Source organism: Strix aluco, chromosome 4 (assembly GCF_031877795.1).
Source record: "Strix aluco isolate bStrAlu1 chromosome 4, bStrAlu1.hap1, whole genome shotgun sequence".
NCBI lineage: Eukaryota > Metazoa > Chordata > Aves > Strigiformes > Strigidae > Strix > Strix aluco.
The window spans coordinates 24,797,591-24,812,266 of NC_133934.1; positions in this window are offsets into that span (position 1 = coordinate 24,797,591).

Genomic DNA, 14,676 nt, shown 5'->3' on the forward strand with positions numbered 1-14,676 from the left:
GACCTGCTCTCCAGGTAGAACAGCTTAGTTAGTACTTGTGCTCCCCATAAAGACATTTACAGTTTCCTTAGATCAAAGCATTAGTTGACAACCAAATTTTAGTGCCTTTGTTGTCACAAACAGGAAGGAGGAGTAGACTGCTGTGACCAGTTGAAATCTTTTGTTTGAGTAAGGATGTGCATCCCAACAACTTAACTGGAGCCTTTGAGAAAGGTATTAACCAAGGTATGTGCAAATATCTAGCAGCTGATAAGCCTCCAGGTTATAGTAAATTCATGAATTTTTATTTTATAGTAAATTTATGAATTTTTGACACTTGTGTCACAGTATCACTTTTTATTTTCTCAGAAACCTGAGAAAATAAATCGCTGACCAAATGCCACCACTGTGTTCCATGATTTTCTGCTTCTTCACAAGGATTTTTTTGATTGGTGGTTTTGTATTTCTGACTTGTGTCTGACATACCAGCTAACTGTTCACCTCCTGATTGTAAGCATATTAGTATAGTAAACACTGAGACAGCAACTATTTTAACCTTTGTGTGTGTGAGAAAATGTCACTGCTTTATGTTAAGTATGAGTGGGGACTCATTGCTGTCACTGGTTAAAAATAATAGTAATATTTTGGAATTTCTTTCTGGCTCCCAAACAGATCTGCGCAACCATTTATACTTCTTGACTGAGGCTGAAACAATTCAGTTCTCTGTAGTTTGGTCCCTCACTGGTGCATGCAGAGGGAAGGGGATTTTCGCGTCTGGAAAGGCAGGCAGTCTGGCAATTACCATGCCCAGCCAGCTACCTTTGTAATTACATTGTCTCCTCCTCCAGCTCAGACAGTCAACAAAGTTATGCAGACAAATGCAGGGGACGAAACAGATGGGGAAAGGGAGAGAACTTCCCACTGATTGGATTAGTAATTGCATTTTCAATGTCGCTGTCTGATTCTGGTGCATGAGAGAAAGGGAAAGGGGTTAGGTATAAACTGAAGTACACTGTAAATAGATATGTCCTCTCAGTATTCGAACTGGGAAAAGAAAAAAGGAAATCCCAGGTAAAGTTAATTTTAAAGCAAAACAAAAAAGATCATCTTAAAGATTTTTAATTTAATCCACTCCACACTTCTCAACATATCTTTGCCTCCATCACATAACATTTTTTTCAAAATTCTGAAGATTTTGAAAATGTTATTTTGTTCAATGTTTGTCACCAAATAATGCATCTTTTAAACCTCTCCAGAGCTGAAAATAAATGATACTTTTATACTCTGATGATATTTTGTGGTAATATTTCAATAACAGTTGGTGGCAATGAAACAAACAAGTACAGCTAACTTCACATGCAGTAAAGTTGCACAAATGTTTTATGGTTCACTGCATCTCCAGTCACTGTAGAAATGACCATCCATCCTTCTGAGACTGGTTTTTAAATACTTTTCATGAAAAAATTTCCTACAAATTTTTTTCTTTCTACCTTGTGAGAATGATCACCTTTTAACACCAATAAAAGTCTGATTTATCCAACATGTGTTTAAATCATATCACTCTAAATATTTAAAATACCATTACTGCAAAACTATCTTGTGGGAACTCTGCAAGTTTATCATCTTAAATTTGTTTCTCCCAAATAGTAGTAAAATAAAGTAATACTATAGTCCAGAATGTATATTCCTTGAAAGTTCTAAATGTTTCTTCAGTTATTTAACAGAAAATGAGAATTAAAAGCATATTTTCAGTATTGAGTTTACATTTTGAACTATTAATTTGTACTATTTCAGTTTCAGCCAGATTGGGATTTTGCCAGCTTTTCACCCAGTAATAGTTATCAATAAACCAGGCAGAGATGGAAGACAGCACTGCTCTGAACTGGGAAGAACTGCCATCCAGAGTGATTTATCATATGCATAAAAGCCATAAAAAGACTGAATGATCTTTCTGAGTGGCACAATACATTATATCAGTATGGAATAACAGAGAAACTGAGATAAGAACCTTGTGATACTGTGAAAAGTAACGGAGTAGTCTTAGATACAAAGTATGCACACAGAAAAAACCAAATTCCTATAGCAAAGTAAAAAAAAATAATTATAGATTCATTTAAAAGACAGAGAGAATGGCTTCAGAAGCAGGGAAAAGAAAACTATTTATGAAGTGAAAAGTAGTTTCTTGCCTAGAGATCTTTGCCAGTTTTGCGTGATGCAGTTATGTCCAAATGTTTCAGTGGTGAGAATGGTGGACAGTAAAAATTTTCCATTATCACTAAATTCTGGCACTTGTATACCACTGGTTTCAAATCTGGGTTGTTTGGGGGTTTTTTTTGTTTTTTTGTTTTTTTTTTTTCCTTAGAAACATATCTATCTTTATTTTTTTGTCATATTATTGATAAGAAATTAATAAAAATACTTTGAGTAATATCTTTTTGCCTTAAAACACAACATAAATACTATTATAGACATTCTAAACGTTTTTATCATGCATATGATGTATGCTAAATATATATAGGACTGACAATATTAGAAGGAATGCTTATTTCTGTATTGAATATATCCCTGTTCCCTCTTCTTGGATTGCTCAGCATTTTTCTGACCTTTATGACTATCCCTAAGTAGATCACCATGGAAGGAATTGTAGACTAGGTTAGTAGTGACTGAGCTGAGGAGCATTCATCAAGTTTCACTGCTGATTTCTAGTCAAAGTTCTTAAAGTTTCTAGGTAAATGTGGATAGAAGAAGAATGCTGTGAAAGTGGTTTGATGACAGACAGTGATTAGCTGATTAACTAAGCTATCACTGTGTAGTCCACCCTATGGAAGAAAAATGCATGATGTGTATCTATATTTAACAATTCCAATACAATTGCCTTGCAAATGACAATGATTAGATATAATTCAAATGAAAGCATTCTGGTTTTCAGCTGAAATAATTTCCCAAAACACTGTTTGAAAGACATATAAAAACACAGTTTCAGATAAATTCTAGGCAGGATCTTTTTCTCCCTCAGATCTTGGGGCATACATACCTTTCCAGAGACTCTGCTAAGCACTCCATTTTTACCCTCCATCAATAATCAAATTCCATCAGTCCATTGTCTTATATGTGAAAGCTAATTTCAGTAGCAGCATCACACTGAATAGCCCTGCCACTCAAAGGTAATTGAATCCTTTTGAGATGTTGCAAAAAACCGTAATTGGGCCTTTTGAGATGGCAGCAGCATCTTTAATCTGGGCTAAAATATGCAGATATGGTATGTTTGGGACAATTTTATACTTTCCTGTCTCTCTGGTGTCCCCTCTCTGAAGATTCCTGTTTTGTAAGTGATTCATGTTCTATAGTATTGGAAAAGTTTTCCTTAGAATCTACACTTTGCAGAACTAAAGTTTTTTAAAATCAAACATAGACCCCCTTTTTAAATCTTTTCTATTTGAATCCAACTCTAGACAAGAAAATCTAGATAGTCTTAGGACAATCGATACTTTCACTAATCACTATTTATTTTTCATTGAACTTTTGTCAAATAATAATGTCAAAACATTTTTTTTATAACATCTGATTATTTCAAGTTTGTTTTGACAGTGTAAGTTTGTTTAATCTAAATGTAACTGAAGGGGGCTGGAAGACAGTCACACTGATGAAAGCTATATAGAGCCGCTCCTGCAAACTCTTCTGGAATGAACTATTCAGATTTTTCAGTGTTGTATGCAGTAACAACAAAATAAATTGACCAGGAATGAGCAGTCCAGGATAAGAACAGAGTAAAGTTGATATGGAAAAATGCGTGCCTAAAGATAAATAGCAGAACAAAAGTTATTTTTTTCACTGGCTGGCCAAATACCTTAGGGAAGTTAACTTGTTGTATAGAATGAAAAAAAGCAGAGAGGGCAAAACAGAGCTGATAAACTGCTGCTTTCAACAAAAGATAAATGACCACAATGGTCTGGCTTCCACCTTTATGAGTGGAAAGTCTTTTTTATCTTAATGAGGAATGCAGTTTTTACATTTCTTTTTTCAGCTTTATTTCTATGGAATATGATACTCTCTTTGAACAATTAAGACTTAGGTAAAAGTAAACACACAAAAAGGATTCATTTCCAGAGGTTTCTACTTTTTTTCCAGTAATCTACAGCACATCATATTGTGTAATATTTAATTTGAACAGTCATATTGATTGTAATGATCCAAATTCCATGGGGTAAAATATTTTAATTTGTTTTTACTTGTGGCCTCCTATAGTACATCTTGATTTGGAGGACAACTTTCAGAAAAGATGATCCAGAAAAGTGAACACAAAGTATAAAGTATTTCCCAGCAAGGAAGCATAACAAGAGAGAAGTTTAGAGTGAATGAGAAGAGATAGATACTAGTTCAGGTCTCAAGGCTGGCATTGCATAGAACAGGCACTTTCATTACTGTAGTAGCTTCCACTTCATCACATTAACAAGGGAGTCTCACATACCGCAGGTTCCACACTCCCTCCAGCCATCATTAGAATTCATTACAGAAGAGTTTAAACCGATTCAGAAATTTTCTGTTAAAATGATCCATTTTGACTTTGTGGCTTAATTCCAGAACTGACTCCAGATTTGTCTGGACAGCCCCAAGATAGACCCAGAGCAAGTTATAAGAAAGTGAAAGGAAATATCTGAATTTGTTCTTCATGATCTTCTCTGACCATGGGCAGACTCCCTTCCCTTTTTCAAACCAGACCTTCTTTACCATATACCTGAAAAACTCTTCTCAGCTGTTGCCAAATGTACAATGTACTTTGGGTCTGTTGTTTCCTTGGGTTTTGCTCAGGTAAGTCCTGCTCCTCATTCAGGTAAGCGCTGTGGGATGTGAGCTTGAGCTAGGTCTCACTACTTTGCTTGATGGTTTTCTGGTCACAACTCCTACCTCCCAGAAGTGCTGCGTTTGAATTACAAGCTTTCTCCCCTCCCCTCCCCTCTCCTCATTTTCTTTCCCCTCAACCTGAACTCACACATGTTGCAGTTCTTTTTCTCTAATCTGATTTACCAAAATGTTTATAAGCTTGAAATAGATTAGGCTGAAATGCAAGTTTGCCTCAATAAACCAAGATCACGTTCATGGATGTTTGGGTTGTTAATTGCTCTTGTTCAGTTTACAAAAGAAATCCAGTCTCCTGGATATCCTTCATGTACTGGCCACTTCAGTAATTCTTAAACGTATATACCAGGAAAAGTAGTTAAGTATACAAGGTGAAATATTTACTGAGTTAACAGAAGTGCAAAACAGATTTTGCAATTTTGTGAGTAGGAACTGAATCCTATTTTTATTATTACTACTGAGTAACTGAATATGGGCAACAAAACTGGTGAAGGGTCTAGAGACCTATGAAGAGCAGCTGAGGGAACTGGGGTTGTTTAGCCTGAAGAAAAGGAGACTCAGGGGAGACCTTATCACTCTCTACAACTACCTGAAAGGAGCTTGTAAAAAGGTGGGTGTCAGTCTCTTCTCCCAAGTAACAAGCAATAGGACAAGAGGAAATGGCCTCAAGTTGCACCAGGGGAGGTTTAGGTTGGATATTAGGAAAAATTTCTTCACCAAAAGGGTTGTCAAGCATTGGAACAGGCTGCCCAGGGAAGTGGTTGAGTCACCATCCCTGGAGGTATTTAAAAAATGTGTAGATGTGGTGCTTAGGGACATGGTTTAGTGGTCTTGGCAGTGTTAGGTTAATGGTTGACTTGATCTAAAGGTATTTTCCAACCTAAGTAATTCTATGATTCTATGTTGGGTTTTAGAGAAACAGCAGTTCATATTTAATGTCTAGTTTGATACTAACGTGATTATAGTTAAGACCACCTTATTGCAGTAATATCAACAAGGTCTCCTCAGGGCAGAAGAGTCCTTTCAGCTTAAAATTCTCTGTTGTCAAAATGTAAGGATAGTAGAACTTCCAAAATAAAATGAGAATACTATGTGTGAATTGTAATTCTTTTTGCCCCACTTCCACACCTTCCTGACCTTCAGACAAAAGTGTTTGGATGTCTGAAGCCACCAAAAGGGGGGGAAAAAGGTGACTTGGGAAATCAAGTCAGTAAGTTCCTGAATCCCTACCCCACTGGACTACTAGCCAAATCCTGAGTGGTCATAGAAAAGATTATCTTAAAGTCTACAGTTGCATTGTCATCAGTCACTTTTCTACTGTAGCTACAGTTCAAGGAATTATTGTAGTGCAGTGAAAATTTGAGCAGATTATAATAGATAATTATAGTCTTTGTAAGTACCATTTTTATAAAATGTTATAATACCTTCTACCCATCATACTCAGCGCATGAGTTACTTTAGGTAATAGATACCAGCAGAACAAATAATGGAAGAGACAAATGTTGCACATGAGAAAAACACACATCTGCATAGAGGATTTTTGCTAAAATGGAAACAGGAGAGATTATTTTTTTCAATTTAGCATCCTCTCCCACTAGTCTTCCTTCCTCTCTAAATAGAACAAAAAAGGATAGATAACAAAAGTTAGTTTGCTTCTCACAGAGAGACAAATAAACTTTGACTTAGAAAGATTATGTTTGTGTGTGTAAGCAAGGCTGTTTGCAAATTAAACTTTGTTCTTCAGGCTGGATCCAGGACTTTCATGTTTCTCTTTCTAGCTAGTACGGAATAAGGGTACATCCAATACTCCTTGTGGGATCTCTAAGCTCAAAAATCTTCATGTACTTCTTCAGGATATTATAGTTGCTCTTTCTTCTCACTTCTAGGTCTTGTGTAATTGAATGCAGATCTCCCCCAAACCACTGTCTAGTTGGACACTACAGCGAATTGTTCTCTAGTCCTGTTCTTCTTCAATAAAAATGGCTTGAAATAAGGATGTGATTTATCTGCAATAGATATCTGTAGGCATCTTTCAAGTACTTGCCTTCACACAGAAGATGTCTTTATATCAATCATGGTGACACTACTGTTATGAAGTAACCCCCTTCAGTTAGCATACCAAAGGGGCTACCCACACATCCTGATATTTGCTGATGTACTATCTTCAGGGTACTTTTAGAAAAGATGCCTGTCAAGACAGTAAGCAATACACATACTGTCTTAGAAGCAGAATGAATAGGGAAGAAGTACTTGATTTACCCACAGGCTTCTGTACATTACTTTGTTTGGGAAATCATTCTTTGTCACTAGTATGGTGTCCCTAAGCAACTTGCCACAAAAAAAGGAGAAAAAAAAAAGAAGGAAAACAGATAGGTATGATCCATCTAGCACAGAATGCTTTTAATGAAAGTATTGTGCCTCTAAACAAGTGCTATCCATTATCTACTTTTTAAAATGGATGAAAAATCATGTTGCTCTCACCCAATATGTGCCAAACAAAAGGGACAATAAAAATGGCATTGAAATATATGAGGTCTTTGACAATAGTATTAGTCACATCTTATAACCTGACCTTTCTGCTGTCAGGGACATTCAGTAAGGTGTTATAAGAGGGCAAGCATTTTCAGTAATAAGAAAATTCATTATATCAGTCATGCACTAAACAAGCGTCATTCTCTCCTGACTGACAATTTTTCTTCTCCCCACATTATCTTTGGTGTTCATGTTTGCTCCCAAATGTTAAAGAATATTCCAAAAATTTCTACAGTGCTGAAAGAGTTGCTGAGATGAATACAAACTGGTAATTGTACCACCGTGGCCACTGGTGGTCATACCACCATGGATCTGTACTTACAGACAGTGCTTATAAGTACAGCTCTAAACAAGGTGAAATTAAAAAGCTCTGTCACTCATGTCACAGCTTTAGGAGGCATTGAATTTAAAAAACATACTTCAGGAACACAAACCTCTTTCTGTTGCTGAGATGACTGCAGCAGCTACAGTTTATTATTGAGCTATGTTACCTCTAGATGAGATTTCCTAAATTAACTTAATGGGTTTGTTGCTGCAAACAATCCAGCCAATCTAGCCAAGCCAAGGTGATCCACAAAAGAGGAAAAAAAGTGGCATGGCAGTGTCCACTTCTCCTTGCATCTTTAATAAGGAGCTAATATGGCTTCTGCAAACTCTTATAACAAAGTGCTGGAGGTCCAGGTAGTGTTTGCACATGTGTGCATGTGAATTTGTAAAACAGAAAGAGAAAACTGAAGCATGGGGGCATATCCTGCTATATGAAATAGAGAAAAAGTATCCTCAATGATCAGAGATAGTGATTGAACACAATGTTCCAAATTGTGTTTTTTATTATCGGAGTCATTATGGTCAGTACAACTTTCTTCCACAAAAAAATGAATTGCACAGGGGTTAGATTCTTTCCACCTGGTTCTCAAAATGTATCTTGAAATGTCCTTGATTTTATAACTCCAGTTTATTTGAATTGGGACACCAGTCAAATCACATTTCACTATTTAACTGGTTTGGTCTGCTAACCATGTATGGTAATGGTCACTCTTTACAGAATAAAGTAGAAGAGGGATTAGATTAGTTCTTGCCCAAGAACAAAAAATCCTCTCCTGCTTGCATTAAGTATGGATGAAGAGAAGAGAATCCCACACAGTGCTGGCATTTCAAAAAGCTTTTCTAGAATAAACAAAATCACTAGTGAAGTTCATTGGAAAGTAAACATAAATGTGAACAGAAGTGAGAATTTCAACATTTTTATTACAAATAAAGATGATAACTGTGAGTGAAAGCGCAGAGTGAGAAAAAAATTAAGTGAAAGCAAAAATATGTATTTTTAACAGACAAAAAAGAAAGTAGGTAGTATCAAAAAGAAAATAGAAGTTGCTAAGTATAGGAAATTTATGTGGAAGAAAAAGATAACTGAAAAAAAAGAAAATAAATGGCTGGCAGCATTAGTACTATACAAAGGAGTCTATAAATGAGCAACAAAAATTTAAAATAATTCTGGAGAAACAGGTATTAAAATTGCTCATAATGATACAAGAAAAAAAGGGTTTCAGTAGATGGCTTTCATTTGTGTCACATGACTATCACCTTTTCTAAACCATACCCAGATAGGACATTAAACACTATAAAGTGTTTAATATAGCAGCCTTTCACAACTTAAACCTCTGAGTTCCCATACTTTAATTTGTTAGAATACTAAACTCACTGGAGTCAGTTTTTAGCACATTAAAGATGGCAATGAAATTCTGGAATAATTGAAGGGTACAGAAGTTGCAGGCATAGATTTATGCAAAGGAAAAAGAGAGAGTAAAGGAACAGAAGATAAGGGTGTGGTGGGAATATATTTTCAACTCTGTTTCCAACCATAGGAGCACCTGTGATGGCCCATGCCTTGTACCAGTCCAGCCACATCATAGCAATATTACGGACTGAGTTGCTTTTCTTAAATATTGTACCAGTAGTCAGAAGGAATATAAATAAATGAAAAACTAAACTAGCCTGACATTAGTTCCACCAATTCAAACTACTGTTTCTCCATCAGCTGACAATCAACTACTGCACAGGAAATGTCTTGTCAAAAAAAGCCTAGTTTTCTTCTTAGAGGATATTAAGAGGGCTTTAGCTCTGTAGTGGGTAATTTCAACATCAGTCATGGTATTCTATGACAGTATATTTTCTAGGTAGCAAATCCCTGCATAAACTTGAATACTGTTAGTTGTAATCACCACCTGGATGTGCAGGTGGGTAAAATATCTCATAAATAGACTACTATATAAAACTCAAATAATTTACTACATGAACAACTTGATTAATGAAAATCAGAATGACAGAGATCTACTGGGACACAAATGTCACCAATCAGCAAATTTTCAGATTGCTCAAGTCAGGCAATGTTCTTCAGTTCTTCCAGAGGTTCAGTGTTAACACTACTTACATAAGTGGAAAAACAATTCGCTTACGTGCCAGCACATTTAAAATAAACTTGCATTAAGCTACAAGAGAGGCCGATATAAATGCACAACTTAAGATTAAAAGAATTCATAATATTTCTGCAGAATAGGAGACAGCCTACTAAGGTAAATAGGCACCAAAGAGTGGTGGTCAGTATGCAGATATTTCCTCTGTGCACTCAAAAACTAGGGTCTTTCTATCTACCCATAGGGCATAGTTCTTTGGCTCATAGCTGCAGTGCAACCTCCCAAATGAGACACAACCTGCAAAACCAGGAAAGAAATGTACTTTGAATTTTCTTCTTCCGTGGAAGATCCAAGTGAACCAGTTAAGCTTGAGGGTGTCTCCAGTGTAATGTAGATTTCTTTGCTTTGAAGAAGTTCATCAGCATTCCTAGCAGTTGGTTATAACTATTCTATGGGAGATATCATTATATGCTGTTACAAACCATAGCACGATCAAGGTTGTTTATTCCTGTTCACTATGATTTTTTTCTCTTTTTCTCTCCATTTGTCTTATTACCTAATTCAGATTTGACTGGCATCAATGTAGCTGTACACATCATGTATACTGCTAGATATGCAGGTTAAAATTATCTCATACACTGATCACAAATGTGGGATTGAGAAATACTGAGTTATTTTAGAAAGACTGAAAAATCACATAATAGTGACTTGAGTACAAGCACTGTATGAGTTTCTCAAACATGATTTAAAAATAATGTCAAGAACTGTTTTGTGCTTTGTATTTTAAATCCTTATAGTTTTTTCTTTTACCTATCTAACCACCCAATGACAGAAAATACTGACATATTATGTGACATTTTTAAACTAAAGGTTTGAGCTTAAAATCACCGTACCTGTGGCCTAAAGTCTAAACAATTGATCTCAAAACTATTATCTTCCAGCAGCAGTGGAATTACAGCTGCTCTAAGGTAAGGATAGCATCTAATTCTCCAGCATTAATCCACACATTCTTTATACTACACAGATTAGACAGGGCTATTGGGACTGCAGCAAAACTACAGCAGGCCAGATTTATACCATGCTAAGTTGTAAACAGAGTGTATGAACTTTCATATATCTCTTTGAATGCCCACCTGTGCACTGTTTTTGGCTGCAAATAAGTCCCTTTATAAAGGAAATAAATGTTCCAGGTGGTATTTCCATCACTTAAATCAATAGTCTTACAATGTAAGTCAGAAAAGTTGCATTAACTTTTGTCAAGTTGTTCAGAAATTCATCATGAACTGAAAAGACTTTAACTGCTGAACATACCATGCTTCTTATCTCAAAGGCCAGCAAAGGATCAGGAATTCCATCCAGACAGCTGTAAGTTCCTGAAAGAGTGATTTTGCTTATACAGTGTATTCTCCCCTCCTGTCTGCATTTCAAGCTCTGATGGGTGTCTCTGCAAGTTTTGGACCAGTTGGAGCATTAGCTGATACAAACTGATTTATGTGTTTATGATACTGCTTACAGGTATATGCATATATACTCATGTATGAAAATAAACTGCTTACAAATTTACCATCAAAAGAAAAGAGAAAAAAAAATTCTTCAAAATGTGCAGTGAATTGTGGTCTTTATGATGACGTATAGTTAATAACATTTCTAATGTCCAGAGAGAAGGGCAACGAAGCTGGTGAAGGGTCTGGAGCACATGTCGTACGAGGAGCGGCTGAGGGAACTGGGGTTGTTTAGTCTGGAGAAGAGGAGGCTGAGGGGAGACCTCATCGCCCTCTACAACTACCTGAAAGGAGGTTGCAGAGAGCTGGGGATGAGTCTCTTTAACCAAGTAATGAGTGATAAGACAAGAGGTAATGGCCTCAAGTTGCACCAGGGAAGGTTTAGACTAGATATTAGGAAGCATTTCTTTCCAGAACAGGTTGTTAGGCGTTGGAATGGGCTGCCCAGGGCAGTGATGGAGTCCCCATCCCTGGAGGTGTTTAAGAGTAGGGTTGACATGGCGCTGAGGGATATGGTGTAGTTGGAAACTGCCAATGCTACGTTAACGGTTGGAGTAGATGTTCTTCAAGGTCCTTTCCAACCTAGATGATTCTGTGATTCTGTAATCTACCCTGAAAACTTTTGTTAACATTAGAACCTTAATGTGAAAGGAATTAACACAGAACACAATAAAACCAAGAATATGAGATGCATGCTGCTAGCACTGTTATTTACCAATTACTTTCTAGATTCCTTTCATGAGATAACTCCACACAGTACTCTTTCATTACTTTGAGTGCAAGAGAAATACAAATACAGGAATGCTTTTTTTCCCCTCACTCAGCATGTTCTTCCCATAATTATTAATAATTAAAGCAACTTGGGACTGTTACACTGTATCAAATAAAATTGATAGAACACACTTTGTGGAATATTTCTAGAAATGGGAATAAACTTCTTACCAAAAATCTTGAATATGTGCTGGTGCTTAAAGGTAGATAGTATTGAAGAATTTATTTCTGTGTGCAATCACATATATGCAAATATGGCATATGTACATGATTTTCAGAAACCATAGAGAGTATGAAAAAAAAAAAAAATCTTACAAACTGATGGGCCCTAGTGGTCAAAGTTATTTCAGTGAACATTAGAATAATGTATTACAGAATATATTTCTCAGTGGTGTTTTTGTTCTCATTTTTCTATACATCAAGCAATAAAGATGTGTTCATGAGATATTATAAACATACTAGGAACTGCAGTGGCCTAAAGTAAGAAAATTTATTAGTAGATTTGTTGGAAAAGTGATGAATCCCAGGCTGTTGCAGAATAAGATTTCCACAAGTTCCTCCTTCAGCAGCCATATCAACTCTCATTATTTTAATAAAGATCTGCAGTTCTTAAGTTCCTGTTTTAAGTGCCTCTACAAAAACTTAAGACAAAAAAGAAAAATTTTGAGCCTTCACAGAATGCCATAATATTTAAAATTAGTTCTCCCTGACATAACTGCAGAGCTGTTGGTTTAAAGTTCTTATTATTCTGAAGTAATATAATGAGCATCCAAGCTCCACAACTTATGAATGCTTATGTCATGGCACTATCTCTGAGATCTTGCTGTCACCATCAAGGTTCACATATGAGCAGAATCTTCCAACATTAAAGGCCATAGTAGGAAGAAAGGCAGAAAACTTCAATTTTTTGGTAGAGAACATATCCAGAAAGTGTTCAAGATAGCCAGATAATATGAACAATTTGAGAATATTTTTTTTTTAAAAGCTTTTTTTAAAGAGTGAAAATTGAATTTCCCTTTAAGGTAACATTGTTTAGGGAAAAAAATCTGTGACTGCCTGAATGTTGCGCTTGAAAAAAAAAAAGAGAAGGCAGCATAATGACAATAGACGTATGAATGAAAAATTGGAAAGATTTCTACAGTTGACATGAATTAACACTTTGAGATGCTTACTAACAATCATTGAAAATAATCAGATAAATAGTAACCCTACTGCAGGAAAATTCTCCAAAAGCAGTCCTGTTTGAAGACACTGATTGCCATAATTCGTCATCAGTGTGGCTTTCTCTGTGTCAAAGACTACTCAATTTTTATCCAGCTTTTTAGCTATCTCAGTAAACTTGACTAAAACATCTCCCTCAAGAGAAAGCTGTCTCTGTTCTTGAAGACTTCATGGGAACTGTGAATTCACTAGCTCAGATTATTCCACTGATTAATCATTATTACTTTTTTCACTTCTCAGCTAAAACAAATACTAGCTGCCTGTTGGCTCAAATATAGCACCACACAGGCTTAGACTTATGGAGTAGGAATATGTCAGACACTATTTACTAAGGACATCTATGCAATGAAACAAAAGGGTCTGTTGGAATTCAGCTCAAAAGAAGAAAGTTAAGCCTATGTGAAAAGAACAAATGTTTAAAGTACAATTTAGAAAAAATAAGTTAATTTCTATTCAGATCTTTGACAAATTAATTCTTGCACAAAACCCTACCCCCAACAAACAAAGGCCACTCTCTTATCCTATCATCCATGTACTATCAAATTCAGTCTCTGAAACTTACGTAAGTAAGGCATTGGGTCACTTCGGTACTCATACCAGAGGGAAAAAAAAAATTACTTGGCTTTCATACTCACAGCAGCTTGATGTCCAAGGGATAAGTACTGTTAGCAAGCTGCCATTAATAGTGCCTCTGTTAACTCTAGAACACACCTATCAACCCAATAACATAACAAAGTACACTGCTTATGATGAGGTGACACAAAAATTTCACACAAAGACTTCTGCACCAAGATTCGTACTATTAGGATTCTATTTTTATTTCGGAACACTTTGTCTTTCCGCCTTCTGCCTGAAGTAACAGCATCTCCAGAGATCTGGAGGGCCAGATGAATTACAGGAAAGAAAGAGAAGGTAAGGAAAGGGAAAGAAGAGTAGGATTCCTTGAAAAGTTATTTAAGTATAATTTACTGCAAATATCCAGATAGATGTTCTTGGGGTTTCAAGCCCTGAGAAAGTCATATATTCAATTGCCTTCTACCAAATGCAAAAACTACCTGATATCTGGAGGTAATTTAGACTTGGAAAAGGAAAATCCAATTAAGACAGTGAATTTTAATTAGAGTATGGGCTATAATAAAATCAAGTTTAAATAAAGTTCAAAATATAAATTTAAAGATAAATTGCAGAAAACTAATATTTATGTAATAGGAATATTCAAGAGAGATGTAAATTTGTGACTTGAACTTTAGTTTTTTAACTATTCATATTCTTCCTTTTCCTTTATAATATGAATAACATTCACTATAACTATGTCTTTTTTCTGTTAGATAAGTATAGGAGGATCTTCCTGTATAGTTTTCAGTAAAAAAATTTCTTCATAGTCTTATAACTGCCAGAAA